The following is a 26,769-nucleotide window of genomic DNA, read 5'->3' on the forward strand; positions in this document are numbered from 1 at the left end:
AGGGACAAATCAAATTTCAAGGACAACGTCAAATTTCATGGTCAAGGTCAAATTTCAAGGTCAAAGTCAAATTTCAAGGCCAAAGTCAAATTTCAAGGTCAAGGTCAAATTTCAAGGTCAAGGTCAAATTTAAGGTCAAGGTCAAATTTCAAGGTCAAGGTCAAATTTCAAGGTCAAGGTCAAAGTTCAAGATCAAGGTCAAAGTTCAAGGTCAAGGTCAAAGTTCAAGATCAAGGTCAAAGTTCAAGGTCAAGGTCATATTTCAAGGTCAAGGTCATATTTCAAGGTCAAGGTCATACTTCAAAGTCAAGGTCAAGGACAAAGGTATGGTGACCAGATAATTATACTACATGGTATCGACACACTCTAGCAGACGAAAACAAGATGGTGGTCTCCAGCATCGAAGACAAGATGGCGGACATGATGTCATACCAGTTGATGATATATACCTTGGTACTAACGGTGGTAGATCAGTCTAGGTAGCTTTCATGGAGGAAGGATCGACTGTTTACTCTCGCCGGGAATCGAACCAAGGACATACATCGATATAATCAAACATTATATTTATTGTCAATTTATTTAATGAATTTTGGAATATTTTTTCATTAAAATCGGATAATAAATAAAGATTTTCAAGATGGCGTCCAAATTTCAAGATGGCGGACATGACGTCATACTACCTGATGGTATATGTGCATTGGTAAAAGTGGTGGGGGTCAGTCTGCCTGCAACCACCATTGAGGAAGGAGCCTGTCGCCATTTTTAATTTTTTTGACCTCACCGGGTTCGAACCGAGGACTCCGAGCTCCGTGTCATAAAAGTTTGTTTTTTATAAAAAATATATTAAAATTTTAATAATTGAATTTTTTTATAAATTTTAAGAAAAATTTCATTAAAATCGGATAATAAATAAAAAAGTTAAAGATGGTGGACGTAACGGAAATTGCAAAGGTGACGTCATAATCCAAAATGGCGGACAACAAAATGGCGGAAAGTTCGAGAAAACAAAATGACGACATCCAAAATGGCGGATCCAAGATGGCGGATCCAAAATGGCTGCCGTGATCTACTTGTCCCGTTAAGTTGTCCCGTTACGCTGAGTCCCGTTACGCTCGTCCAAGATGGCCGCCGTGATGTCAAAATCCAAGATGGCGGACAGACAATCACAATCCGCACCATCCACATCCTGCATCCTGTGCCAGAACATACTATCCTATACTACTCACTACATAAATTAGTAAAAAAAAAAGGGTTTGGGCTGAGAAAGCTGTTTTTTTTTTTCACTTCTACACTGTTTTAAGCCCATTCTATAATGCAATTTATGAATGCATTTGGCTTGGGAAGATTTTCCGACACCCATAATAGAGTTCGTCGTGTTAATGTTGTCGTGGTATTGTGACCCTATTATATTAAATCTGCCATGCTGGAACTTTGCACGACAGTTTGTCGTGTCGTGTTCGTCGTGGCCTAGTCACTACATCTTCACTGACAAGCGTGGAAGAATGCCTGAGACAATTCCCGAATTGACTGGTCGGTAGGGCAACGGGAGAAAGGGAGCTGCGACGACGGAAGTGGAGGAAATACGAGTCCTATTCCAAAAAAGGAAAATCGCTTCTCTCTTCGGCAGTGCGCATTCTTCCTGCGCTCAAAGCCACCCCGTGAACAGCCTGCCCGGGACTGCTGACGTGCGCGCCATCGCTCCTACGACGAGGCAAGAAAACACAGGGAACTTGTGGCTTGAGTTGGCGACCCAGTGAGTGGCACAAATCTTGTTCACTTAATCGTGAAATGTTAGCTCTTGCAGCTTTTGTTTTGTATCTAACCTTATCAACTGCTGCACAGAACAAAAAATTAGGTACGTCTGATACAAATAATTATTTGTATATGAATAATCAAATATTTACTTCTTATTTGGCCTGAAAGGTTTTTACGTGTAGTAAAACACCTTACAAAATATACAGTTAAGTTGATGAAACCAATTTTTTTTGGGTAAACGAAATCTTTCATGCTAAAAATTATTTGTTTAAATCAAATGTACATGTTTGTTTCGCCATGTACATAAAATTAAGAGGGTGTCCATAAAAGGATGTCCCAGATCCAATGGTACTTATATTATAACAGGTTAATTTAGACTATTTAGAACTAATCATGCAACAAATTAAAGGTAATTTAACCTAGGTCTTCTTACAAATATTCAATATGTGCACCATTATTTATGCGATATACATCCAACCTATAGTCCAATTATTCCCGCACTTAAGTTAAAACGTCGGAAGTAATGGAAGCAATAGCCTCTTACGTTCTGTGTCCCGGCTCTGGCAAATCATTAGGTAGCGGCGGAACGTCGTTATGTCAGGTGAACGTGGAGGCAAGCGAAAAAAAATCTCTGTCGTCTCGAACATTTCAACCAATCCAACGGTCAGGGTTTTCGACGTTCAACCACTATCGTACAAAGATATTCCAATCGGGAGGACTGAAATTACAGCTTCACTCGTAGCAAATTACAGAACAGAAAAAGATTTACGCTCAGGAGTCGCGGCGCTGCAAGCGAGAAAACAACAAAACAGTACCCGTGCATGCAATTATCTAAAACAGTTTAAGTTACTCTTTAATTGTGATCTTGAACCAAAACTTCACAGCGCTCACAGTTGATAATATTAAGAGTTATAACTGGGATATTCTTTTATGGACATGCTGTGTATTATTCAGGCGAACAAACCTTTCCCTCGGTGCTGTCCGTAAATTGTCCTAAAGCTGTTGGTATCCGATCCTCGCCCGAGACTCGAGCCCGGGACGTCCTCCTGTTCGGAACGACTGGTCCTGGCCGCGAACAAGCGAAGCGCGTCACCTAGTGCGCGGCCAACTGCGGGGTTTTAGCATACCAAACATTGAATACGCGAAATTCGCCGTCTCTCTCTCTCTCCGCGTATCTGTCCCGCCGATAAGGGCAAGCCGCAAGCCGAATCGCGAGCGATTCGCGTCCTAGTCGACCGCCGCAGGAGCGGAACGATGGTGAGAACTTATCAGTCTGAAACCACGGTCGGCCGCGCGTAGGGCGGCGATAAGCCTTGTGGTTTCCGGCGAAATGCGAGAGACAGAGTGACAGAGTGTGAGAGAGAATGTGTGTGTGTGAATGATGTTGAAGGAGAGGAGAACGGGGATTAGAAAACAGATGAGTGGACTAAAACAGCGGGTTAAGGTGACGCTTACGAAAAAAGTGACCGTGTTATTTTCAGTGTATTAAGCGCCACGCCCTGGTTACAAAGAAATTATACTACCCAAATTGTGGCTGTTTGTACGCACTCTTATGAAACATTTATTCAAAGCATATTTTTTGAACTGAAGTGAACAAACATACATAATGCAATACCGTAGGTTGGCATGTGTAACAGAAACGAGATATTCAAGAAGTTGGAAACGTGGCGGACGTTGCTATACGCTGATTGGTTTTCTCGGGGTCCTCGCATGTCCCCCGCCCTTGCATTCCGTAAGTGCTCCAATGTCGTCTCATCGCCTCTCATAGTCTGTACACACCCTGCTGTACGCGGGACGCTAGGGCTCTGCTTTATTATTATTTATTTCCTTTTTATACATCATTTACGTAATCTTAATAAGTTCTTCAGGAAACTTAACACTCATTAAAGCAAATATGTACGCGTGTGCTACTACTCTCTGTATGCTACGTGTGGTGTTTTAACTGTTATAGTCATATAATAAAAAGGAAGATATTTAAAAAAAATTGAATATCTGTTAAAAATACAAAAACTACAAAACCCTTAAAATTCACAATATAAATGCTGATTGTTTTAAAGAGCAAGCAATCGTTACATGTGATAAAGTATTTAACTGATTCAAAAATATGTCAATTTTTATATCACGGCTAATAAAAAATATATTGTCATGTAAGACCAGCTAAAAGAAAACCTTACTTTATTATTAGAGAGAGATCACAATCAGTTAAATTATTCAGCCTGAGATTGATAAAAAAATTGTTTGTAAATATCTTTATAGTATTTTCCCTAGAAGAATATCTACCAGTTTTGGAAATAATATTCTAAACATCTCTGAGACATGGTTTTATGAAATAGAGGAATATTCATTCATTCATATGCGTCATAGAAGGAAATTTAGAACCCATCTACGCGGGGAAAATTAACATTTTCATGCTGCTACGGCTGAAAGCAAAAAATGAGTATTTTCAATACAACGATCCAGCATTGGTAAGTGTAATGTATTTGTGTTTAGCTGCAAATTCTCTTTCAAAGCATTTCTTAACTGTGGTCGAAAACACACAAAAAAATATTGCTGTTTATGAGGTCTTGAAACAATTAATTTTTAAATTTTCCAACCAACGCCTTAGAATTTTGTATGCGAATGGAAAAAAACTAAGGGTTAAAATTAATATAAATGAAATAAGATGATATCACAGTATAAAATTAATATCACAACATATGTTTCATTCCAGTAAAGAACTAAATTTGTAAATACATACATAAAAATGACGTTTATATCGGGGAAGAAGTAAAAATGTTATTTCTTAAATCCAAAAGGATATATTTTTCTAGTAATTATTTTAATTTTTCTGCCAGGAACTCATGCGAGACAAGAATGATTGTAGAGTTGCGGTAAGGACACAATAAGTTTTAAAAAAAGGTCTGTACTTCGTGTAAAAATCGATAACTACGTGAAAGATAAAGCGAAACCTTCGAATAGAGTAACCACAAAATCGCACAAGCAGTGGAATACCAACCAAATAAAAACCAAACGACTCTCCCTTGCACGGCTTCTGATTTATAGCCCACGTGTTCTTTTCTTACGTCTTACTTTTATTCGGGATTCAAAATTCGTTTTGCTCTTGATTCTGAGTTGTATGCAGAGGAGAATTTTCTTGCTTGTTTGAAATGGGTAACAACACAAGAATATATTCTCCTGCCATCCAACCGCTGTATTACATTTGTATAGTCTGTTTCTTTAAACTTGTCTCAAATTCGACAGTTCAGAGTAGTACCAAAGTTATACGTATCCACTTGCCAATGTTGTTATGTCAACTGTGTTTGTAAAAATACTTTACGTGATTGTCAAATTTATAATAGGGGCATTGGTACCACTCGAAATAAACAGAGAAAAAAATTAGAAATAATTGTAACACTGTGAGTAAGTAATAGAATTTTGACAGTGTTTTATTCATTTTTTTTTTAGTTTATCCCTCCAAGCCCTCCGGAAAGATATCATTATCCATTCATGAAGGTTATATGAGAAAAAGAGACAAAGACAATTACACTATTAAATAGTATTTAATTTAATATGCTCCAGATTATTGTAGCGAATAATAATTTAATAGTGTAATACCCCAAGTGTCTTAAAGAATAATTAAATAATAAGGTTAAAAGTTTGGAAGCTTTGATTACTGAGGCCCTTAATTAATAACTAGAAAAGTCAACAACAGAGGCGACACTAGAAGTAAACAAAGAAAATTTAGGGACTCCCTACAAATACTTGGGAGTAAAAGGATCGTTATTATATATTAAATAAATAAAAACAACTGTTACGTCTATAGACTTCCTTATTTTATTAATCATTGTTCTTTTTTTTTTTTGATAGATTAAATTTTCCTTAGTAAAGACTGTTTTTCATTGATAAGTTATCTTATTTACATAACTCACAATTACACTTATTATATGATATTCCTTAACGTTATTTACGATAGGACCGGCCCTTAATGTATAACAAAAATTAAAATATTTAATAACAAGAATGAAATTAACATTAGTAACTTTAAAGATTGTACATATAGTCCTTCCAAAACATAATATAAATTTCTTCTCCTCGAACTGCCTTTTACTGTCCGCTGTCTTAACTGGGTTACACTAATCTTGGGTTCGTGAATAAAAAGATAGAATTATGCGGGTATCACCCGGGGCTGTAGGTAGACGGTGATCAAGGTAGTAGGCCTAATGATGTTGGGTTCTGCGCAGGAACCGACTCCAGAGGTTCTGGCAGAGGATTTTGGTTGCCCCAAACTTGGAACCCTGTCTGAAACAAAAGTCCAAATTCCAAAGAATTAGACCTGTTTCCAGACAGTATGCTTAAATGGCGCAAAAGGCCAATAGAAGGAAAATTAAGGGGGGGGGGGATGATGTCAAGACTTACCAAAACAGGGTGTTGGTCCTGGCGCTCAGGAGAGGGCGTCTCGTCTCCGCAAACTCGAACCACGATTCGCGGTAGCCACGGAAGTCATCATGATTAATTAAAAAAATTATTAATATAAAAATACTAAGTTTCTCTACTTTCAACTAAACTACTGACTGGTTAATAATTTTAGCTAGGGACTCCATCCCTTTAGTCTGAGAAGACTACATAATATACGATGTCGATGATTCGCAGAAGATCGCAGATACAAACGGTACCAGTCAGTCCGGAGGCGCGCACCGAAGTCTGTTCAGAGCGGGATATCACCTGAATATCATAAGCGCGGGGTCTCTAGAGAATGGGAGGGGGGTAGGCTCTGAGCCGAAAATTACCGAGTCCACCCGAAGGTGTCCGGCATAAAAAAAATTAGATCTTACTGGAGTGAATGCGCGATTGAGGCGCTATCTTTTGGTGGCGAGAGGAAGTACTAATAAATCGACTAGTGACCGACGAGAGTGTCAAGCTAAGGGGGTTAATGGAGTAACCAGTGGTGCCACCTAGCGGCCTGAGACATAAGGAGGGGAGAGGTTGTCGTTACCTCCGCGCGAGCGCGGTAGTGTCGGCGCTGCCGACGCCTCACCAGTGGCATTAGTTACCACAGCCGTCGCTAGGTGTCGTTAAGGTGCAGAATCGTAACTGCGGCTGCCAAGCCTGAGATGGCCTTGAGTTCGGTTAACGCACTCGAGCGGTCGTCGCTCCTAGCCACTTCTGAGAAGAGAGGGTGGGAGAGCAGGCGGGGGGTGGCTTCAAAAAACGCATGGTCTGTGGGACACAAGGCCCACGGGATCCTCCTGTCGTGTCTTGCTGCTAGTGAACCTTATACCGATTCGTGACAGAGTTAGCAGGGCTCAGCACTGCTTCACAAGCTGCTCTTAGCAAAAGGAGACCCGCGAAGAAATAACGTTACCGGCCCCGACGTGCCTGGAGGCGGGAGAAAAATTAGCCAGAATGCTAGCCTAGCATGAGGCTGGGAAAGAAAATCAGTTCGCCTCTGAGAACAGAGGCTGAGGGCTTGGCCGTAAAGAAAATAAGATGAGAGAAAAAAAAATAATATTTCCAAAATATTTCAGATTACAAAATTTTAAATAAAACGTGCCTAAATACTTAATACACGGCACATACTCCCCCGCGTTAAAGCGGAGCTTAGGGGAAAGCAAAAACAAGAAACCAAAAACTTCAGTAGGACGAGTTACCAGGTTCGCCTGTATCCTACTACTTACATGCTAAAACACAAAAAAAATATTAAACACTCTTATGAACTAATGTGCACATTCTTAATGACTAACATGAATAAATTCATTATCTTAATTAAAATTATTAACTTAAGTGGCCACTTAAACTAACACCTTATATTAAGTTTTCTTACAAACTAGTACCATGGATTTTTATTGTTACTTAATGTTACTACCTAGGTTTTGTATTCTTCAGTTAAACTCCTTATTGAGTCTTAAGTATATATAACTGTATGGCATGCCAAGGCTTAGAGAAAGTAATCGCTCCTATTTTAAATATGGATGCGCTTTCTTAAGGTGGGAGATGTGCGCTCGTGTCACATACTCTCCGGAACTGGGGTCGGCTAGACTCACAGTCACTGGGGTTAGAAATCGTTGGATCTGTAATGGTCCAGTCCAGCGATACGATAACTTGGCCGATCGCTTATCGATGGCCTTACTCTGCGGGTGTGCTTTGCACATTACCGTGTCACCTACCCTGTAGGGGTTAGGGGAGCGGTACTTATTGTACCTTCTCTGACTTGTTTGGTGAGCCAAATTTAAATTCCTACGCGCCTTTCTCCAAATCTCCGCGATGTCCTTGGGATCATCCGGCAGTAGGTCTTTGAGAGACCAAAGATTGGAAAGGGGTGTGTTGGGCTTATAAGTAAACATAATCTCAAATGGGGTGGATTTGTGTCCTTCATGTCGGGCATAATTAAATGCCATCTGTAACCACACCAAATTACTGTCCCATTTTTCCTGCGCATTCGCGTGGAACGCTATGAGCGCCGAACGAAGATTTCTATTAAATCTCTCCGCGTGCGAGGGTTTAGGGTAGTATGGCGATGTTGTCACATGCTGTATACCATGCGAGAAACACATGTTCTTGAAAGTTCTGGATGTAAACTGTGTTCCGTTGTCGGATACAATTATGTTTGGTAATCCTGAAGTTTTAAAAATATGATTTTGTAATGCACGCACAGTGGTGTCAGCTTTAGCCTTACGGAGTGGAATAAGCCAAACAAATTTCGAAAAGGCATATATGGCCACAAGAAGCATAGAGTGTCCGGATTTGGATCGAGGAAACGGCCCTACAAAATCAATAAAAAGTTTTTGCATAGGTCTTTCGGCTACTTCTGAGGCAAGAAAACCGTACTGTGTATTTTGTGCAGGTTTACTTAATGCACATAGCTTACATAACTTAACTCGCTGTGTAATGTCCCGGTGCATTCCTTCCAAAATAAAATGGCGTCGGATACCTTGAATGGTTTTATAAATACCTAAATGGGCACCGAGAGGTGAACTATGGTAATATGTAAAAATCATATCACGCAGATTTTGTGGAAGAACAATTTTAAAGTGCCTTGACTGTTGTGTACGTTTTTGTAGGAGACCTTTAGCTAACTTATAAAATTTCGGAGCTGTACCCGCTTTAACTTGTTCAATTATTTTTGCCAAATATGGGTCGGCTTGTTGATGTGTTTGTATGTCCTGAAAAGCTAAGGGGAAATCGGTTAGGAGTGCCTGACACGAAATCTGGGGTTCCTCCTGAGATATTGTTTCGGAGGGGTTCTCGAACATTCGAGAAAGTGTGTCAGCCACAATGTTTTGAGTACCGCGAATATGTTGAATATTAAATTTGAGAGAAGAAATTTTGGTGATCCACCTTCCAAGTTTTCCTAATTGTTTAGGGTGAGCTAACAGCCAAGCGAGTGCCTGATTATCAGTTTCCAATAGAAATTCCCTATGTTCCAGAAACTGTCGGAATTTATCAATACCAAAAACTACTGCTAAACATTCCAATTCATACACTGAAGATGCTTTCCTTTCCTGAAAAGTTAATGTACGTGAGGCGAAGGCAATGGGTTGCCTAGCGCCATCTATTTCCTGAGACAATACCGCCCCTATAGCAACACTTGAGGCGTCTGTTTGTAAAATAAAGGGTTTACTAAAATCTGCCATGCGCAGAACAGGTGGATTCGCTATAGCTTCTTTCAAGAAATTAAATGCCTTGTCTTGTTCAGGACCCCAAATATATTGTGTATTTTTCTTACGTAATGCATTCAAAGGTGCCGCATGCTCGGCGAAATTTGGTATGTATTTGGCATAAAAATTAGCCATGCCAATAAAACGAGCTATGCCCTTTGTGTCTTTAGGTGGTTTGAATTCCCTGATCGCCTGTGTTCGTTCTGGATCAATTGTAACACCTTTGTGTGATACCAAATGTCCAAGAAAAGATATTTCGGAAGCAGCAAATTTTACCTTTTTTGTATTTACAGTGAGGCCTGCCTTGCGCAGTCTTTCAAGGACAAGAGTCAGATGCTGGATGTGTTCCTCAAAACTTTCTGAATAAATTACAAGATCATCTAAATAATTGTAAACAAATTTAAATTTAAAATCCCCTACTACTTGTTCAAGAAGTCGTGTGAGTACTTGAGCACCTGTGGCCAAGCCAAAAGGTACCACATTATACTGGTAAAGATTCCAAGGTACGCAAAATGCGGTAATAGGTTTTGAGTCTTGCGTGAGTGGGATCTGATGGTACGCCGAATTGAGATCGAACACACTGAAATACCTGGCCTTACTAAACCAATGAAAGGCTGAGTTCAAATCTGGGAGGGGTGTTTGCGGTATTTTAATCTGTTTGTTCAGTTTTCGATAATCTGTGACGAAACGTTGTTCCGTGCCCTTGGGTACTAGAAATGCAGGTGAACTGAAAGGAGAATTAGAAGGTTCTATTACCTTATTATCTAACATTTTCTGTACGTGTTTTCTCATAATCTCCATTTTAGGACCTAAAAGTTGATAAGGGTGACTTTTGACTGGCGTGGTATCAGTCAATTCAATTTGATATTCAATTAGGTTAGTCCGACCTAATTTCTTAGTTAGCACATCTGAAAATTCATTACACAAATCTCGAATAGCAACTTGTTTACTGGGCTCGAGATGATCCAGGGACAAAGAATTTCTCTCGTCAGTGTTGGTAGAAACATTAGTAACTTGTCCTGACCTTTTATTTTCAGGTTCCACGAATGATATGACAAGATTTTTATTAAATTTAAATACAAAACTTCCTGCTTGTAGATCAATCAAAATACCTGTTTTAGCGATGAAGTCGGAGCCTAGAATAAGCTGCGTGGCTAAGTTTTCTGCCACAAGAAAAGGGAAATTCCAAGTGAATAATTCTATCCTGATTTTCACTATAGCCACTTTGGATATACTAATTGGTTCGTCCGCTGCAGTAAAACAGCGCACATCCGTGACTTCTGTTTTCAGAACCTGCTTGTTCTTCTGTAATTCCCTAAACAAATCGCCTGAAATAAAACTACGAGTAGCTCCTGTATCAATCAGACCAATAATTTGATTTTTGCCAAACATTGCTTTAGTGTATGGTAATACAGTTCGGACGTGACCGAAAATGTTGTGACACTTACGTTTTCCTTGGTTAGTCAGGCTAACACATGTTTTGCAAATTCTTGTGAATTTCTCAGAATTTCCTTTATGATTAATTTGCTGTGTTATAATCTTCTGCTTGTGTTTCCTGTGTTTTTCTGTGTATTTCTTTCGTTTATTTTTCTTGTGTTTTTGTTTTCCTGCGTTATGCCTTTTTTGATTTTTGTTTTGTTGTTGTGATTCGTTAGTATCCCCATTATGCACTGAAAAATTCCTCTCGGATGAAGTTTTAGGTGGACCAGGTAGAAATTTGCCTGGCCACCGCCTTACGCGTTTTTTGCCTTGTTGAAATTTGGTTTGAAATTTTTGTGGTTACATTGCTCAATGTAATGTCCTGTTTGCTTGCAATAATTACAGAAAGGTGTTTGTTGTTGTATGTTCTTGTTTGAATTATACTTATTATTTCTGTAGTAGTTTGTTTTCTGTTGTGGGTGGCTATTTTGTTGTTTCGTGTATGGAAAACTATTTGCAGTTTCTGCCTGAGAATCATGCTTATCCACGGACTTCGCTGACCTGTTTCTCTGAGTGTCTGCATATTCGTAACTCATGGCCTGTATACAAAGTTGATCTAGTTCTACAAAACTCCGTGGCCTAGCCTGGAAAACAGCGCGTGAGCGCTCTGCCTGATTTAGTCCGTCTACTATGCAACTAACTATTTCGCTCTCTGATACGCCCAATCTGAGAACCGCCGCGGCTTCTCTGATTGATGCTACATAGTGCGGCAAGGCTTCATTACTTCGCTGTAGCCTGTTGTACCATTCCAAACGGTAATTTGTCAAAAGTCTGCCAGGTATAAAAAAATTCAAAATTTCTTCGTGGTATTTGTCAAAAGAGTAACTATTTTCTATAGCTTGACTCGTTCTTTCACTCAGTGGTGGTTGGGTGTAGGGAAAAACTATCTCCAACAACTGTTTGTCAGGAATGCCCCCTTTCTGTCTGATTTTAAGTAAGTGCCTTATGAATTCGATTAATTTATCTGGGTCAAGACCACTTGTTTCGGGAAAACCAACAAGTAATCTCTCGACTGGATGGGCAATTTTCCCATAACAGCTATACTCAGCCGCCCTTGGCGTAACTGGTAATGTTGTTTCTGGTTGATTCTGCGTTGATGGCGGAGGTGGGGGTGAAGGATGTGCAATTTGCGCGGTGGGGATGGTAGGGATCGGAGTTCCTTGCCCGGATGTCAATAAAGAATGAAACTGGGAATATGGATTAAAATATGGCTGGTTTGTGGCGAATGGGAAAAACAAATTTTGCTGTGTTAAAGGATGTGGATTTGCAGGCAAGTTACCGGAAAATGTGACACTGGTGATGGGAGCTGTAGAAGCATGTATGCCTGAGGGAATTTGAATGGTGGCTGCTGGGATGGGAGGGGTTGGAACTGTGATGAGCGATTGAGATGTTGATGTTGATGAAATGGGCGGAACCTGCCTTGTTTGACACAAAGATACTTGTGTGTCGGGTTGCCTTATTTCCTGAGGAAATTCCGGATTTTCACTCACTACCTTTCCTAGTGTTTCCATTCCTAGGTTTTCTGCCTGGGCAATGTTGGCCCGGAGGTCCTGTTGCGTTTCTAATTGGGCTGCCCTAGCTTTCAATTTAATTTGGAAGGCGTTTGTCTGTTGCAGACAACGATTTAGCTCTGTTCGATAAACACCATTGAGCACATCTGCGGAAAGTACCACAAGATTTTCCAGTCGTCTAGTGACATGCTCTAATCGCATAATGTGTCGCTTTACATTGGGCAAATTCTCTTCCACATCTGAATAACTTACGAAAGCAGCTATGTCGTAAAATTTGGAGCAAGCTATATTGAATTCCTCGAGTACTTCTAAATTTAGATTATGTACTGAGGTAGGTAACTTATCACGTACTGCGGCTCGAAGCCTTTTTCGCAGATCTTGCGCATTTCCAGTAGTTGGTAAATTACGCAACTGCAACTCATAACTTAGTTCATCTACTAGTAATAGCTCCGGAGTAATCATCCTGTCCGGATTGATAGTATTACACAAAACAAAATAATACCCTCTTAAAATTATCTCTTAAACTTTAAACTTAGGTATACACTTAAATCTAGCTTATGATTAAAACAATTGCTTTTTTGCGTGGGAAGTATGTGCCTTCATAATTTATTATTATTATTACTACGCGCGTCGGGAAATGAACAGTGTACTCGGGTGTAACAAGCTGTCAGGTTAGCTTGCACAACAGGGTACCTACAAGGAACGTCACGTCAGCCGGCAGGACTGACCTTGGCGCGCAGCGCCTTTAACTATGGGTGTGGGGGGGAGGGAGTATCTTGTCCAGCGGACACGTCTCTGTTGATAAGCCACGCGCGCGGGCTGAGTCGCGTGGGTAGGGAGCCAGCTGCCTCTCGGTTCGCGCCCAGATGCAAACACACAAAACTTATGATCATTTTAAAATTCAAGGGTCAATTTAGCTACTACGTGTATCAGCGGACAGTTCACAAATTACTTACTACAAAAAGATTCTAAGTGACAAAAAAATATAAAAAAAAAATTTTTTTTTTTCAATTTTTTTTTTTAATTTTAATTTTAGGTATGACCTTTCAAATTAGGTATGCCTATAGACGTAACCATGCTCTGCTACCATTTTGTAATACCCCAAGTGTCTTAAAGAATAATTAAATAATAAGGTTAAAAGATTTGGAAGCTTTGATTACTGAGGCCCTTAATTAATAACTAGAAAAGTCAACAACAGAGGCGACACTAGAAGTAAACAAAGAAAATTTAGGGACTCCCTACAAATACTTGGGAGTAAAAGGATCGTTATTATATATTAAATAAATAAAAACAACTGTTACGTCTATAGACTTCCTTATTTTATTAATCATTGTTCTTTTTTTTTTTTGATAGATTAAATTTTCCTTAGTAAAGACTGTTTTTCATTGATAAGTTATCTTATTTACATAACTCACAATTACACTTATTATATGATATTCCTTAACGTTATTTACGATAGGACCGGCCCTTAATGTATAACAAAAATTAAAATATTTAATAACAAGAATGAAATTAACATTAGTAACTTTAAAGATTGTACATATAGTCCTTCCAAAACATAATATAAATTTCTTCTCCTCGAACTGCCTTTTACTGTCCGCTGTCTTAACTGGGTTACACTAATCTTGGGTTCGTGAATAAAAAGATAGAATTATGCGGGTATCACCCGGGGCTGTAGGTAGACGGTGATCAAGGTAGTAGGCCTAATGATGTTGGGTTCTGCGCAGGAACCGACTCCAGAGGTTCTGGCAGAGGATTTTGGTTGCCCCAAACTTGGAACCCTGTCTGAAACAAAAGTCCAAATTCCAAAGAATTAGACCTGTTTCCAGACAGTATGCTTAAATGGCGCAAAAGGCCAATAGAAGGAAAATTAAGGGGGGGGGGGATGATGTCAAGACTTACCAAAACAGGGTGTTGGTCCTGGCGCTCAGGAGAGGGCGTCTCGTCTCCGCAAACTCGAACCACGATTCGCGGTAGCCACGGAAGTCATCATGATTAATTAAAAAAATTATTAATATAAAAATACTAAGTTTCTCTACTTTCAACTAAACTACTGACTGGTTAATAATTTTAGCTAGGGACTCCATCCCTTTAGTCTGAGAAGACTACATAATATACGATGTCGATGATTCGCAGAAGATCGCAGATACAAACGGTACCAGTCAGTCCGGAGGCGCGCACCGAAGTCTGTTCAGAGCGGGATATCACCTGAATATCATAAGCGCGGGGTCTCTAGAGAATGGGAGGGGGGTAGGCTCTGAGCCGAAAATTACCGAGTCCACCCGAAGGTGTCCGGCATAAAAAAAATTAGATCTTACTGGAGTGAATGCGCGATTGAGGCGCTATCTTTTGGTGGCGAGAGGAAGTACTAATAAATCGACTAGTGACCGACGAGAGTGTCAAGCTAAGGGGGTTAATGGAGTAACCAGTGGTGCCACCTAGCGGCCTGAGACATAAGGAGGGGAGAGGTTGTCGTTACCTCCGCGCGAGCGCGGTAGTGTCGGCGCTGCCGACGCCTCACCAGTGGCATTAGTTACCACAGCCGTCGCTAGGTGTCGTTAAGGTGCAGAATCGTAACTGCGGCTGCCAAGCCTGAGATGGCCTTGAGTTCGGTTAACGCACTCGAGCGGTCGTCGCTCCTAGCCACTTCTGAGAAGAGAGGGTGGGAGAGCAGGCGGGGGGTGGCTTCAAAAAACGCATGGTCTATGGGACACAAGGCCCACGGGATCCTCCTGTCGTGTCTTGCTGCTAGTGAACCTTATACCGATTCGTGACAGAGTTAGCAGGGCTCAGCACTGCTTCACAAGCTGCTCTTAGCAAAAGGAGACCCGCGAAGAAATAACGTTACCGGCCCCGACGTGCCTGGAGGCGGGAGAAAAATTAGCCAGAATGCTAGCCTAGCATGAGGCTGGGAAAGAAAATCAGTTCGCCTCTGAGAACAGAGGCTGAGGGCTTGGCCGTAAAGAAAATAAGATGAGAGAAAAAAAAATAATATTTCCAAAATATTTCAGATTACAAAATTTTAAATAAAACGTGCCTAAATACTTAATACACGGCACAATAGACAGGTAAATAGTATCTTAAAAAGTATAATAGGTAAATTAGCATTTATGTGTTACAGAATCGAATTGACATATGTATGAATGTTTTTAGTTATTTTTAAAAAAATATATAGTTATTTTATATGGTTCTATGTATTTAGTGTGACCATTTTGTCATGATAAAACATGACATATGCAGTCAGAGTAAACCAAGTTATGTCATTAAGACTGTGATAAAAATGGATAAGTATGTGCTTAAAAGAAGAGATAAGATATTGGGTGTATGAATCACACATACCAGCATAAATATAACTATGGTAAGTATTATTTCAAATATATCTATGAATACACATGTTTATGAATCCATTTACGTTTTATATGTACTTAGAGAAAAAAAAGTGTTTTGTGCACGTATGTACGTGTAGTTATTGAAATTTTAGAGCATTTTCATTTATATAATGATGCATTCAATATTATTTAATAAAATCAGCCATAGTATCAAAGATTAAATAATGATTATTGCGTCATTTGTATGTATTTAAGTAACAAACATAACAAATAACGGAATTTTTCGTTCACATAAGCACTTTTTAGTATACTTTATGTAATCGGCCATCAAAATAGAGCCAACCATACATTTAATCAGCCTTTTATAAATCTGAAGCCAGTAAACAATAACTAGTTCACACGTTGTTTTCACGTCTACAGTTTTTGCACAGAACATCTGGAAGAGTAGGGGATCACTTGCATGCACAGTCAGTCTTTAGTCGGTGAAAATGCCTGGTATGAAGTGCTAAGTTAACACGCAGCAAAATAAATCGACGTTCACACAACGGAATACGTTTATTGGAACATTTTAATACAGAATACCAAAAACTGAAATAAACCTTAGAAAAATTGTTCGAGCACAAAATTTCACAGGAAAAGTTTTGTTGTAACCCGCAGGAGATATTTTTAGTGGTTACGAAAAGTGTTTGTCACCAACATACTGTTTCCTGCGTCACTCTACGTTATTAAACCGTTGCTAAAAAAACATAAGAGGATGTTTTCTAGAACACTAAATCGTTGAGAATGAAATATTAATTTTGAATCGCCACCCTCTTTTTAGTAGTTACGAGTGCAAGCATTTCCAAAATTCAGCAGCGGCAGTTTCCCTCGCCCGAGCAAGCAGCGAGGAAGGGAAAATAACTGCGTCGCTACGCAAGCAGCTGGGCCTTCGTCCCGGGAATCAATTATAGATGCCAAAGCAGAGGTAAACAAGGAAGGTGCGCAGAGCCATGCCTGCGTGTGTGTGTGCTGTGAGGCTATCCCGTGTGTGCTCCCTCGCGGGTCGTTACCACAACGCCGAAATACCACAACGCCGAACGTACAATAACGCCGAATACCATAACGCCGAATTCCAAATTCACCACAACGCCGACGACCCGAAAACTGCTGTGTACCACAACGCCGAATGACCACAACGCCGAATGACCATAACGCCGAAAAATGTTGCTGCGGGAGTGCCAAATGAGCAAACTGAAAACAACTAAATGAATTTATGTGTGTTTCTCAAAAGTACCTTAACGCCGAAATACCACAACGCCGAATGCCATAACGCCGAATCGGTAATTGACAATAACGCAGAATTCAATGTTGACGATAACGCCGAAATCCAAATTGACCATAACGCCGAATCCATACTTGACCACAACGCCGAATCCGTATTTGACCACAGGGCCGAATCCCTAGCGTGTTGCCTACCAGCCAGGAACCTAAACGCAGTATTTGGAAACTTATTTTCTTTATAACGAAAGCAGCAAAGTTTAGAATCTTATCTGTTGTTGTAAAATGGCACAAATTATTAAAGTAAGTTAATTGTCAGTTATTATATTAATTGTTAGCGATGATTAGTAGCCCCGGATACTTGGTGAACGGAATAGTTATTTATAAAATCATTCCTCTCGAGCTGTCTACTAAGTTAATGCTTCGTTATCATTTCATGATAGCATTTAAACTCACTTCCATGTATCATTATTAACCCGCATGCCTAAGTTTCATTGTGCACTGTGGAGGTACATATATCTGAAGTAGCTATTCAAATGCTTGGAAAACATTTATGTCTTGCAAGATGACTACATAACATAATTATGCATTGTATTAAGGTGGTTTGGACGCAATAATAGTTGTAGTTTTATATTTGTACCAAACAATGTCCAACTTTTAAACATTGATTCCGGTTTTCAATGGTTTCCCGAAAGGATAATGCTGAAATGGCGCGGTTGAGATATTCGGGCGTTTTTAGGGTCTTGAAAATTACATTTAATAAATTCCTTACATATCGCAGGGGTTTCTGAATTTTTTCATGTTAAGAATAAATCTTGTTCTAGCTGCAAATGCGTTCTTAAATGCAATATAAATGTGTTAAAAAAAAAAAGAAATAAGCATAGTACACCTAATAATTTTTACTTGAACCATTCGTATTTATGTTACAGATTTTATGAAAGTATAATTAGCGAACATATTTTGCTGTTTTTTTTTTTCATTCCCAGGTGCTTTATCTTGAGCCTAGCATAGATAGAAATTAGTGTGATGCAATAAATAATAAATTAAATATTATTTACTTGGATACTGTAAATTGTATACACCTAATTATAAATTTATGTTATTAAAGCGTAGCGACGTATTAGTAAAATAGTATGTATGTAAACTGATAGAGCTAGAGTTAGGTCCCGTTCGTAAGTTTACTGCGTTCAAGAATGGTAATTGGTTTGTGCAGGAGCCCAAGAACAAACTATTCTCTATACCGCTAGGGTAAACGTTGCTTCCGAAGAGCCCGCTAGAATGCGTGGGGTGCTCTGCTAGGAGGTGCTTGGCGCGGCCAGTGTGCTAAGGAAGGCGCGCTGTTGTCACTTACTCGTCTGTTCTCTTCCAAGTGAACGAAGAGCGCCGGAAAGTTCAGAACACAAAACGTGACAACTTCGTGGTCGACAGTGTGAATATTTATGTAAACTAAATATATGTATGTTCAGTTCGAAAGCGTAGGTCAGATATTCTATTGGGTTTGCCATACATTTACGTTGCCGTGATGAAGTAGGTACTGTGCGTATAATGAAAAATCGTTACGTTTTTCTAGTAAGGCCTGTTCTAAAATGCAACGGTAACGGAACAGACGGGACCGAAAACGAAAACGGATCGTTGTTCCGTTCCGTCCGTATTTTTCTCTTTCTACAACTACACAGACCCGTAAGAACAACAACCAGTAAATAGCAAGCGTGACGTCACATAAAACTAAGAGTATCAAATTAATTACTTTTTAAATCTTTGTATATGTACGGTAGTATATCTGGAAATATATTAAATAGACATTTGGAAAGGAATTCCGAAATAATGGAAGGCATAAATCTCCTCGTCTTACGTTTAAACATTTAATTTTAAAGTTTTTCTCCAACTTGTCATATATATAGTAAATATTTTACCATGAAAATCAGCAGTTCGTTAAAATTCATCACGACGAAAAACACGCGAACAATTAAATCACAACACTTGTTTCCATTTTGTTTCTGTAAAATAAATTAAAAAAATAAAAATTTAACAAAAATAAATCAAAACAAATTGCGGGAGGTTATGCTGTCAACCCTGGATAGTCAAGGTCACTATGCGGAATGAGCGTTTTGTAGTAGGAGTGTGGGGGTGGTAGTGGAGGGTTAAACCAAATATTTTAGAATGACAATATAGGAAACTCGAGCCTTTTAACATGGTGAAAGCTGGCGACACCCGACAGCAGCGACCCTGGTAGCTGGTTCCTTTAGCGCGTAATTAAAATTCCCATGTATTACAATGGGAGATACCAGTACAGATTTACTCTCGTCTCTTGAAATATTGTTTTATCATGAAATAAATTTACGGTCAATATATTTTTACTGTAACAGAGTATTCATATTTCAAAACAGTTACCCAATTTACAGAGCTATATTGATTTTTAAGACCATTAAATATAGTGTTACTGTAAACATAACAGACAACCAAATGACGCAAATCAGACAGTTTTTAATAATGAAACATACTTAACTCTAAACCTGAAATTTTGTAAATCACATATTTTATAAATATTCCGTGAAAGTTGAAAAAAAATTTCCTCGAGGAACTTCTTAAAGTGAAAAAAAAAAAAACAACTTAAAAATTGAATATGAATTGTCCCGAACCAAAATTAAGTATTTTTAATGTTGCTAATTGAAGTCAACCAAACACATATAAAATTGAGATTAATTTAATTTATTTAACATAACCAAACACTTAAAACTAATTTACATTATTTTTATGTTGAAAACCAAACATAAAACCTTTGAAATCAATAATTTTGGTAAACTGCTTGAAATACTACAGTGACAACTAAGTCATTCAGCATAATGAGTGGAGCGCAAAAATACAAATTTGAGGATATTTAAATTATTTTTTAGGTAATGCTCTGGTTTAAAAATATACTATAAAAATTTAAAAACAAAATTATATTAAAAACAGGTTAAAAAATATTTTAAAACATTGAATGTTGAAATATGTATCATTGTTTCCAATTAGGCACTATCATTTTTAAACAGTGGAAAAGGAATATTTGATTTAAACTATACACAAGTAAATATGGCTATAGCAAATATTGTAGTTCCTATTAAGATATTTGGCTATAGTTTCAACCTTCGGAAAACTAAAAAATGACTTCTAACAGCTAGATACATCGTAATTATTGCAACCAAACATTGCACAAACTTTTCCAGTCATTATAAATAACTTAAACAGGAGAAAACAAAGAAAAAACGTCCATTCAAAATTATCAAAATAACATTGTCTCAAATGCGCTTACAACGTAGGTCCAGGCTAGGCCGCCAGAATGCGCTGCTGAATGTGTCGCCCGTTTTTTTGACGACTTTCCTATATTGTCCTAAAATATTTGGTTGAACCATCCTCACACTACCATAAACCTGTTTAGGGACTTAAGTGGGGGGGGGGGGGGTGGGTACATATCCCACATTGTAAACAAACAACGTCTGCCATCAACTACTAAGTACTATAACTACTATTATAAACGTTCATTTAGTAGTGTGTCAACGATGTGAGGGATATAATAGACTGTAGATGATGATAATACACACAGATTTACGCAATTACTGAATGCTGGTTGTGATCTGCCATACCACTGGCGCTAAAATACTAAATTCTTCCACGCTTGATAACTTAAAAAAAAATTATTTTCATATTTGAATTATTTTCACCTTGTAAACACCGCTCGTAAAGTGACAATAGATGGTTAACACCACTATGCAAGAATAATTTATATTCAAAGTCATCCACCAATGCCTTGTCATAAGCTTGGAACAGTTTAGCGACATCAGATTAGTCATCCCATGGCTGAGGGGATGACACTGACATCACGCAAAATGTTTATTCAGATCTGTATAATTGTGGGTGTGAGTGTACATGAACGTAATAGAATTGTAATTTTTTATATTAGTACTTAGTCTGCCACTTAGGAGTGTTTTTGTGTATTTGTAACATTTATGTAATTGTATCGTTTGAGCATTGATTTTTAAATAACATATCAATAAAAAGAAAGTGTATTTTAAATGTGTCCAGTGTAAGGAACGTTAGCATGCCCTCTGCGCTTTTAAAGACGTTCATAAATGAGACTGAATCACTGGAATATCAGGTGTAGGAATAGCGATATATATACACAAAAGCATAAAAGTGACTGCCTTAGACTTTCTCATGCCAGGTAGCCATGAATACTTATCAGCAGAAGTACGTCATAAGCACAGGGATATTGCCGTTAGGGTCCTGTACAAGCAAAAAAAAAAAATAATATATAGGTATATTCCATATACTAACTAAACTGATGACTGTTCATGGTAAATTTAACACTTCTGAGCACCTGTTTACTTTTTTCTCTCGATCAATTTGTATCCTTTCACTACTTATTTATGCTAAATATTTATATTTTTTCTATTCAGGATAGTCTGTTTTTTTCAACCCAACAAAAATTATATGTCTGAAACCTCCACGAAATATAATATTGGTTGTTATTCAAATAGAAGTGATTTTCTAAGTGTCCACTTTACCGTGAACCTCCTACCTTGAAAATGAATTATGTAACATGTTAGAAAAATATGAAGATATAATCTTATTAGATGATTTCAACATAAATATGTTAAAACTTTCCGCTGTGAAACAGTTCTACGCAGGAATCCTAAATATTGCGCAACGATTTAAGGTGGCCGCCTGATAGCGGGTATGTTTTTAATGTTCGAGGCGTGGGAAGGGCGGGAGAGCTAAGAGCGATACAGACACGCGCATCAAGGTCCTAACGCCTATATCCGCCAGGCGGTCTTCTGACATGCAGCAACATTGTCGAAGACTCCCCTCTAAGGCAATTTCAGTGGGGATCCTATCATTTTATGACGAAATATTAAATATGAAGGTTTTTTGCACGTTCCTAAATCATTTTCAAGTCAGTGAAACTTTATTTTCAAACCTAAAATTGACGGTGAAAATAACCATTTTAGCCATTTTCAGCTTCCAAAAGAGGTTATTTATATAGAGGATTGTATAAGCTGGCATCAATGGTCTAGGAACACGTGTAAAATATGTTAAGTGGTATTGGTAGCAAGTGCCGAGCACACACGCGGTACACTTGTGTGATACGTGAACTGCTGAAGCTCTGCACAGTATTTATAGTGGCCGGTATAAACAACCTACTTAAATAATTTGACGTAACTGGATATAATAACCCAAAGATATCATATGAATACCAGAAGGACCTCGTATTTTACAAAAAAATTCGAAAACTCAGCAATTATAAAAAAAGAAGAAATTATTTCGTTATGGGTATATTTCAGCATATTGCCTATCGCATGTAATTTCATTCTGAATAATTTAATATTGGTTTTTACTTATTGTATGCTCGTGTAACATGCATATTTTGTCTTTAACGAGCTGTTTTGAGAAAAATATGCAAAATATGCTTACAACTAATGTATACAGAATTAACGATATTTATAATAAACATCAAACTGTGAATTTTTCACACTTGAACGCCTTTAAGGGGCCCGCCTATTGCAACGCCCTTAAGTTCATTTGTATCCAGCTAGTACATTTTCTGAAATAGCACCCTAAACACCCCAGTTTTGGCTATTTAGACGCGACCTAAAAGGTGTTTATATTGCGAATTTTTCTTGAAAGAAGTGTGTGTTTTTTTTCATAGATAAACACCATAAAGACACTTTACTAAATCTGTAAAAAATTATTCTGACATGCTACAATGCAGTTTAGGCACATGTAGGCGAGCTCCTTAGGGAAATGCCAGTTAGTTTTACAGTGGTTATAATTTTTTTAAATATAAATATAGCAGGCTTATTGGTATTAAAGAATCTCTTCATTATTTCGACAGTATTATACAATTATGTATAGCCTATTGACATTATTTTATAGCAATGAATCAAATAGTTTTTAAATTTATGCACTTAAAGTATTGTAAATATTGTTATGAAAATAGCCTAAAATGGTATAATACTTTTTTTTTGCAGACAAGTGGTGCACTATTTGCAAAAAGCGTACATTAAAAAAAATACTTTATGTGTAAATTACGAACAACAAACTACTACACTTATCGAGACAAATGTTTTAAGACGCTCGTCCACTCACAGGTTACTTGTGTGAATGAGACACTAAATCGATATACCGCCCTTATCCTTGGTGCCTCCAACTCTGAGTCGCCCTTCACGCATAAGCAATTGAACGAGCATGCAGCCTGTACCTACGGGACTTTAAGCGGTAACCCTATCATTTTTGTTATAACTACGTAAGTCTGAATCGAATAATATATTAGTAACTGCAAGAGTGGAGGTTAGCTACAGCATTAGCCTCCCACCTAGGCGATCCGGGTCCAATTTACTTCCAGATTTTCAACGAAAGTTGGCAAATTTTTCGGGATCTCGTGTTTCTCCTGCCCATCATTCCCGGCGCTACTTCATATCTAATTTATTTCCTAAAATCAACTCTAAGGAGCTGACATTTCAAAAGGCCGCCTCCTCTTCTCGAAACCCTTGTAAAAACGTCGCATTTTCTAAATAAAAAACCTTCAACTTGACCTTGAATTGTAAAAAAAAATTATTCTTTCAAAAGTATATTTCATTTCAATCAATGTTCCATTTGCCCTATAAGAAATAATAAAGTGTTATGTTTTAACTAGGGGAAAAATCAGTACTGATATTTAATGTGCAAAAAGATAAACATGTTGGCTGTATGTTTAGCTTCACAGTTGCAAGAGAGTGCGCTTATCTTACGAATACAGCATTTCAATGCCTGGCAGGTAGGCAACACGTTATGGTTTCGGCGTTATGGTCATATTAGAATTTCGGCGTTATGGTCATATAATGGTTTCGGCCTTATGGTCATATAATGGTTTCGGCGTTATGGTCATATTGTAGATTCGTTGTTGTGGCATTCGGCGTTATGGTATTTCGGCGTTGTTGTACATTTGAATTCTCTTTCAGTATATTTAGTGACTTTCTTCTGAGTTTGTTTTTGTGGCAGTACTGCAATGACATTTTTCGGCGTTAATGTATTTCGGCGTTGTGGTCATTCGGCGTTGTGGTACACGGCAGTTTTCGGGTCGTCGGCGTTGTGGTCAATTTGGAATTCGGCGTTATGGTATTCGGCGTTATTGTACGTTCGGCGTTGTGGTATTTCGGCGTTGTGGTGCGTCCCCCTCCCTCGCTTACTACCTGTTCGCGCGCACATTTCACTTAACACGAAAACAAAGAGACGGGACAGCGAACAAAGAAAAAGAAAAAAAGTAGCCTATACAGACGTTTTCCATTAATAATGGGAAGAATGTTGCCATCGTGTTTGACAAAGAGTTTCGTAACAAACAAACTCCACCCGACATTTCCTCTTCGATTTGAACATTGATTGTCTCTTTTCTTCCCGCCCCCCCTCCTTTTTTATTATTGGTCCCTCGCTCCGTCCCCGACCCACACCGACAATTTGCCCTTGAATTTTGAGTTCCCCCGAGAAATATTTTTTGATATGAGGCTATTATGTGTTTTAGTTTTCCTGTTCTGATAAAAAAAAAGCTACCAGAATCAAAGAACCAGCAAGCAACAGACTTCAGCAGCGAGAAATATCAAATTGTTTCTTCTACATTTTATTTTGTTTGTTCTCAGTGACTTTAAGTCTTTTTTAAATTAATTTTTAAAATAAAACCTCAACTTTATTCACGAACCAATAATATAATTTCAAAAATAATTGGTTGTTTACAGAAATCTTTATTTATGATAAAATCAATTATAAAAATTGAGATGAATTTTTTTTCTTTAAGAGATGTTACTTCACTGGAAATCGAAACACCTATAGGCCTACCGTGTTGGAAGTTTCGTCAATTTCAAAACTATCAACTTTGTAAAATAACAAAATATCTACACAGTCATAACAGATGGTGACGATTAAAATAAATAAAAATTAATATATTAAAATTTTTTTTTGGAAATTACAAATTAAGAAACCACACCGTAAAATACATAAATAATGAAAATATCGTAATAATAACGTCAGGAATTAAATAATACATAAGATTTTATTTACATCCACAAACACATATTCTCATTTTTCCTTATCTACAAAATTTAATTTTTCCCTTGTTTGTCTGTTTCCCCATAACCCTTATTGTAAATTATTCATTCTAATTATTCGGAAATGAACTCAATTCCCTTCGTTACAAGAACTCGAAAGGGGAAAGTGATGCTAAAATTGGAGTTTTTACTTCATATAATTGACAATTTAAAAACTGCTTGTATACAAATTAATTATCCTTACGTTTTTATAAAGGAATGGGTCTCAAGAAATAAAATTACAATCAAATTAAATGTTAAAAAGATACCGAAACACTGTACAGTAAAAAAGACCATATTAATTCAAAACAATTTTTTTGATTAAAGTTTTTCATCAAAAATTATTTTGAATTCAAGATCGCCAAACATTTATGAGGAAGTTTTCGATAGTTTTTTAATGACGCGCAATAAATTCGACTGTATTTGTTATCTATCTTGTCAATAACAGCGATATTGTTAATGAAATCACTCAGAAAACTTGTATGTGTTTAATATTTTACTCTCAGCCCAATTTCAGCAGATAGAAGTATCCACGAGTATTTGTTGAGTGAAAAAACTATCTTTAAAAACATAGGAACACAATTAATTGTCTGAAGCAAAACACTATATAAAATGAAAGCTTTCTAATGCCAAAATAATTACTTAAAATTATACTTAGCATAATTCTTTGAAAATACGTGCGTCTCCGGGTTTTGTGATATTTTTATTCAGATATATATTAATGCTTTAAAGAATGACAGTTGTTGGTTTAGTTCCCGGTGTTCTTAGCCAAATAACACAAAAAAAAAAATTGGTTGTCTGTAAAGTCGGTTTACGGACGATAGTTTAACGTGACAAGCATTGATGAAATGATTGCATTATTTTATGAATAAAATTGAATCATTTTTATTTTAATAATAAAAGAATAAATACTTGAAATTAAACTAGTAATCGAATTTTTAAAATGCAAGAAAAATTAACCTTTATTCCGAAATTGTTGTTGTAATAATCAATGAAAACCACATTAACTTTTCACTTCACTTTATAAACAGTCGACGAAACAGTTCACGTGTAGATGACTTGTAATAATTTTAAAAACTGGTGTTTAGCTGTAAAGTTTAAATATAATTATGAACATGTTTTCACATAAATAAACTGTAATCAAATATCCATAATCAATTATATAAATCACCATAATTTTTTAGTCATTTGTAACATAACCTATTATTACTGCACTCTCCGACAGCGTAACGGAACAATGAGCGTAACGGGACACAGCGTAACGCAAAAATGTGCGTAACGGGACACTTTTTCGTGCGTGCAGCCGGCGTTCATCGATTTATTAGACGTCACGTCAAAAATTTATGTTCCATCTAATAGACTTTCCAAAAACTGGGGCCAATAATTATTTCACTTATTCATTAAGTATATCGGAACAAAAGCTTCTGTGAGAGTTGCGCAACGCACTTCTGTGACCACAGCTGGGGAAATGTTTTGATAGCGTGTGCTTGGTACAGTGGTTCGCACAAATGCCCTGCAGAACAACAACAACAAAAGCGCTCGCCGAACAAACAGTTTCCTCGGCGAGCCGGCGAGCAGGCGTCTCCTCCCCCCCCCCCCTCCTTCCCCTACCACCCAGCAGTCATTTCACCAACAGCTGTTCGATCCAGTTTGCTCACCTTCAGCCCTGTTCACTGTTCGGTCGGCCTCCGTTCCAGCGTTCGCGCCAGGC

At 37.9% G+C, this 26,769-nt stretch overlaps 1 protein-coding gene and 1 long non-coding RNA gene across 2 annotated transcripts in view; one reads left to right on the top strand and one right to left on the bottom strand.

The window, feature by feature from the left end:
* The window catches only part of LOC134538085 (GTPase-activating Rap/Ran-GAP domain-like protein 3), a 380,750-nt gene extending 377,881 nt beyond the window's left edge, over positions 1–2,869 (bottom strand). The window contains exon 1 of the mRNA XM_063379094.1: positions 2,720–2,869. The gene's annotated coding sequence lies outside the window, so the exon portion shown is untranslated. The remainder of the gene's footprint in view (positions 1–2,719) is intronic.
* LOC134538111 (uncharacterized) overlaps positions 1,664–26,769 on the top strand; it is a 141,937-nt gene continuing 116,831 nt past the window's right edge. The window contains exon 1 of the long non-coding RNA XR_010076093.1: positions 1,664–1,753. This is a non-coding gene — a long non-coding RNA (uncharacterized LOC134538111). The remainder of the gene's footprint in view (positions 1,754–26,769) is intronic.

Source organism: Bacillus rossius, chromosome 1 (assembly GCF_032445375.1).
Source record: "Bacillus rossius redtenbacheri isolate Brsri chromosome 1, Brsri_v3, whole genome shotgun sequence".
NCBI lineage: Eukaryota > Metazoa > Arthropoda > Insecta > Phasmatodea > Bacillidae > Bacillus > Bacillus rossius.